Here is a 6,000-nt window from a genome sequence, read left to right on the forward strand (position 1 = left end):
ACATGGCTAATGGGCGTGAGTTTTGGCTGAGGATGCTCAGTTACTAAGAAGACCGTCTTCACAATTTTTCACCTCAAAAGGAGGAGCCTAGGTGGTACTTCCTTTACAAAGTACCACACTGGACATAAATACGAATGTTGAAGCTGGGCTCAAAATAATGAATGGATTGAGCTGGCATTTGGTGGAGGATGGTTATTTGGGCATAGGAAAGCACTGTAGAAACTGGATACTATTTGGACATGCCAAAGTGGTACTTCCTTCACAAAGTGCTGTTGTGAACAAAATAGGAAAATGAATATTGTTGAGTTATTTTTTGAACTAGGCAAGGAATGTTTTTAACATATTTGATGAAGATATGATCCAAAACATTTATGAGAATTTTTTGGGAATTTTTGGAATAACCGAAATATAGGTTGCTTCACAACCTAGGGCAAAAACTGCCACATGGACATGACACATAGGCAAAACTGATGAGATGGCGCCTAGTCATCACAACCCACCACAATCTACAAGGCTATGACCATCTATATTGGTCATTAACAACTAGAAATAAGGCAGCGGAGTAGCATTGTTTGCTTTGTGACCATTTTGTGTAAGGAAATTACGACCTTTCTGACCAAAATGGCCGCAATGGTTTAGGGTTTGGAGCCCCCCGAACAGTTTTTGACCAATTGGTCTGAAATGGTCATAGATCTATGACCAATTCTTCGAGGGTCACTGACAAAAGGTCACTAGTTGACATATTTCTTGTAGTGTCAGTGGATCGGGACTAAAGGTCGCATGTCAATTGTTAGCTTACGGCCAAGATATCCTGCATTGCACATGAGTGCATTCAAGAATTCTAGAAGCGATGAATGCTTAATAGTGAAAGATTGGAGGAAAATTGTTAACGGTTGCAGAGAAGTACTAGGGGGCAGCAATGAGAAGCGCAGCCCACGATTAGGAGACAGGTTCATCTGCATGCTCCAGTATGATGAATCAGGAGAGCTATACATGTTCTATGATATTTTACCTGAGAGAGAGCAGCGGGAGTGATTTAGCTAGTTCATGCTCTTAGTACGTACTTGTCCTCTCATGTCCGTGTCCTTCGTCCTGAACTTAATCTCAAAGAGTGATTTGCTTTTGTGGTGTTATGAACGCTTATAATATCATGACCATCATGTTGAACTCGATGATATTTTTGCTTCTGGTACAAGTGAATGTTTCTTCTTTAAGCTAGTGTTGGTGGTGATTAGATAGTGGTAATGACTATGATGATTAAATAGTGATTATGACGACTATGATAATTTTTAGCTAGCTAGTATATATACTGATGTTGATGATATGATGCAAGAGTTTTTATATTAATATGATGATGATGATGATGATGATGATGATGAGTTATTATATCATTTAATGAAAGAAACCGCAGATTAGTTTCAGCTGGATGGATCCTAGCTAAGTGATCAAGTATATGCCATATCCATATTATACTTGATCACGATCAAGTATAATATGGATATGGCATATACTTGATCACTTGGCTATAGCTAGGATCCACATGCATCCAGTCGAAACTAATCTGCGGTACTTTTTCACCTAATGATTTAACAACTCATTATAATGTAAAACAATCACTAAATTAAATTGAAAACACAAAATTAAAGGGAAAAAACACCCAAACATTTAGTACCGGTTGGTATTACCAACCAGTACTAAAGCCCTACACGCATCCGGGCCTGGCTCGTGCCACATGGTGGCACTTTAGCGCCGGTTCATGACGAACCGGTACTAAAGGGGGGGGGGGTCTTTAGTCCCCACTTTTTAGTGCCGGTTGCTGAACCAGCACTAAAGGCCGTAACAAACCGGCGCTAAAGCCCGGTTCTGCACTAGTATAATCATCTACCATCACAATCATGGTCAGAATGCTAGGTCGATATCCCATATAGAGTGCACATATGCATCTTTATTTTTGTCCTTTGGTGACCACAACAACTTACAATTTCCATGGGGCATGACATGAATATTTGGTAACTTGGTATCCCCATCATGTCACCATATGGGTGCCACACCACTCCAGCAAAAATACTGGAAAAAGCATTGGGAATCAGGTGGCGCCCAACGATCATGACCTTGGCTACTAGGGAGAAACTTTGTTAGGATCCAGCCCATTACCGGATGAGCAATGATAGGGATCATCTTTGCCGTCATCGACCTTGAAAGAGCAACTCTAGCAGAGTCACCAAAAGAGCAGCCTTCATAATTGTTATGGAGTGCAGTCCAAAAACTTATTTGAGCTCTTGAGGCAGCATGCAAACACAGAGTATCCATATTTTTTGCCACCATAGTCGTGGGACCCTCTTGTCAAGGGGATATCCTTTTCTCCCCAATTTCCCTGTCATCGCATATGAGGTGGGGGCCACCTGATGTTATCTTGACACCACATCCAATCTACACATCACTGCCATCCAAAGGCAGCCTTGAGACACCATATATGGCAACTGGGATGCCTGATATGGCGGCCGCTCCATAAACTATGGCAAACTCCTAACAAGAGACAGACTCTGCTAGAGTGCCTTTTTGGGCCAAAATCATCATAATCGGTGTTATTATGCCGATCGGCTAAAACACAGTAATATAAAAAGGTTCAAAGGTATAACATGCTTTTTTTACATAACATACATATATAAGTTCAAACATGTGAAATAAAATGGTCATCGTGAATTAAAAAATGTTAATGTTTATTGGTTCATGTATCTTTTCATAAGTTTTCATTGATTTAAATTTTTATTGCACAGATGTACATTTTTATGTTCATAAATGTGAAATAAAATTTTCATCATGTATGTAAAGTGTTTATATTTAAAAATAAATAAATTTATTTATAAAAAATATGTATCATTTTAGGAATAGTTCATAGACTGTCAAAAAAGATTCATACAAATGTGTATAAATAATCATATAATATGTATGAATATAAACAGATCTTTCTCCAACATCTGTTTGCTTTAGTACTTTCAGTTTCCTAGTGGCTGGTTTTCTATTCCATAGCAAGTGAAGAGCTACTTGGTTAGGCGGGCCATGCCGTGTGGGCTAATTTCATGGCCATAACGGAATTTATGGCTCCTCTTTCCTACGGCATTGGCAATGGCAGTCGGGAGCTCCTATACAGCGCTGCAGGTGCCCGTTAACGATCCGGCGCCTGCAACGCTGCTACCATGGGCCGGCCCACTAGCATGCTGCCCCCAGTTTCTTAAAAAAACTATTGTTACGATAATAAAAATATGAAATCAAGAAAGGTTTTACAGATTTAAAGAAAAAAGGTTCATCCATTTGAAAAAAATACGTTCATATCTTTAAAAAAGGTTCATCAGTTCTGAAAAAAGTTCATCAATTTGAAAAAAAGTTCATTCAAATGGAAAAAAAGTTCATCCAATTTAGAAAAAGTTCAGTAAATTTGAAAAAAGTTCATAGAAATTGAAAAAAAGTTCATGTATTTTTAGAAAAAGTTCATGGAACTGTAAAAAAAGTTCATAAATAAAAAATGTTCGTCCATTTTCAAGACAAATGTTCATTAAATTTCGAAAAAGTTCATCAATATTCAAAAAAGTTTATCAATCGAAAGAAAAAACTTTTGGGTTTTTTCAAAAAGTTCATCAATATTCAAAAAAGTTCACAGAATTTCAAAAAAAATCGTCGACCGGCGCCTAGATGGGCCGGCCCATTTAAGGACGCCACAGGCGCCAGTTAACAAAATGGACGTTAACTGGTGCCTGTGGCGCCAAATAGGAAATGCCATGGCAGTCTCTCGTCTTCAGTCTTTTCATAATTTATTGTTGAACTCGTTGATTAGCGCGTCTGATTTATGTATCATATTTTAAAAGCAAAAATGAAATGGCACGGCTTGCTTTGTACCATCGTAGTTGGCTGCTTCTTTCCGGTGCTTTCTCAACGTACATGTAGTGAGCAGGGATCACCCGGTGCACACGATAATATCGGCAGAGTGCAAGTTGGGTGCCTCGTCCTTGTCAAAAAGGAAAGGGGAATTTTAGCTGGTGAATGAACACGTATTTTTTCTCGAATACATACAAACATGCATATCATATATTGATAGAAAAAGAGCCAAGGCGGCTGATACAACGCCTTTCGGCAATGAGCTACGCCGAGAGGTTAGCACCCACATCCACCGTGAGTCTGTCACAACACCGGCAGAATGAACACGTATGAATACAGGGCTGCTGTGTCAACTAGTGAATAAAAATTATATTAATTACAGGCAAGCGTGTTGCAGCACGTCCAGCCACACGCAACTAGACGCCTGAGCCAGGCTAAGCCTACTGTCTGGGCAAAACATCTCTTTTTTTCTTTTCTTTTTTAACTTGTCCATGCTAATTAAACCGGTGGAACAGCACGCCAGGCATGCAATTTATCCTCGTGGACGCGAACAAAACAGCCACTAGGCAGAGTCCAGGGACAGAAAAAGTTCATTTTAAACCTTAAACTCGTAGAGGTTCGGCGAATCCAACCCTCACGTACAAATCTCCGTCGTTTGCACTCTAAACTATGCAGTCCCGGTCTAAATAAAACCATGGAGTCGTTTGCCAAACATGGATTGCAAAGGATGGCTGGGATTGGTGGTGGAACCTATTTGCCGCCCGCAGCAGTGGCTATGCCCGCGCGTGGGCCGGCCCATTTCGCGGCCGCGCTGCCCATTCACTGTTTTATTTTTCCGTTCATTTCTTTTGCTGACCTTTAGTTTTATTTTATCTTTTAGGTTTTTTCTTTCTGGTTCCTTCATGTTCTTCCTGCCTTTTCCTTTAGGATTTTCCTTTTTTTTCTTTTTTTCCATTAATACATTATAAGGAAATGTTTCATTGTGTATTTTTTTCATTAATAATACTTTAATACGACGAACAATCTGTGTTACTTCTGTTTATTTTTACTTTCTTCTTTTTTGTGCATTTTCAAATTGTTCAGCGTATATCACAGTAATGTTCATTGTTTATTTTCAAATTGTTCAGCGTATATCACAGTAATGTTCATTGTGTATTTTCAAATTGTTTAGCGTATATCACAGTAATGTTCATTGTGTATTTACAGATTGTTTAGCATATATGACACAAATGTTCAATGTGTATTTAAGAAATGTTCATTGTATATTACAAAAATGTTGAATGTATATTAAAAAATGTTCAATGATCGAAATTATTCAATTTTGTATTAAAACGCAGACGCACACCCTGCTCGCTGCTGGGCCGGCCTGCTTTATTTTTTTCTGTGAAAAAAAATAAGCCGCAGGGTTGGCTCGAAACCGAGACCTTGTGTTGTCCATAGACGGAATTTTAAAAAATGTTCTTTATTTTGAAAATTTGTTCAGATTTTTTTTTATATTTTGACAACTTTTTAAAGAAATCTTTGTGATTTCAAAAATTGGTTCAGTTTCAAACAAAATCACAAAAATAAAAAATGTTGGTGTGTTCTAATTTTGTTATGGAGTTTAAAAAAATATTCCTACATTTCATAAAATTCTAAAATGTCCGTGTTTTCAATCAAAATCAGGAGATTAAAAATGTTCCCGTTTCAAAATTGTTTGCGTATTTTAAAGAATGTTCATTTTCCTAAAAAAAAAATTGGGTGTTTTAAAAAATGTGCATGTCCCAAAAGTTTGTTTGAATTCTCCAAATTTAGTTTCGTAAATTTGTAGTCGCTTTTCACAAACACTCAAAAAGAATCAAAACATTTTTTGTGTTCGAAATTTTAAAAAATATTCGAATCTGGTGTTGATTCTTATAGTTTTGTGTAGCTTTTCTTTAGGCCTATATTGCTTTGTGTTGCTAATTGAAAAGATTAAGTCGGTAGCTGAACTGGTAGTACCAGCGTATCTTTTGCCCCAGATCCTCGGTTCGATACTTGGCTAGCGTGCATGTTTTGCCTGTTTTCATGGGCCGCCCTGGTCGGATTTAGCGTTACAGGCTCGTGGTCGCCAGATTTCATGGGCCGCGGTCCATTCGGAGTTCCACT

The sequence above is a fragment of the Triticum dicoccoides genome, chromosome 5B, assembly GCF_002162155.2.
Source record: "Triticum dicoccoides isolate Atlit2015 ecotype Zavitan chromosome 5B, WEW_v2.0, whole genome shotgun sequence".
Taxonomy (NCBI): Eukaryota; Viridiplantae; Streptophyta; class Magnoliopsida; order Poales; family Poaceae; genus Triticum; species Triticum dicoccoides.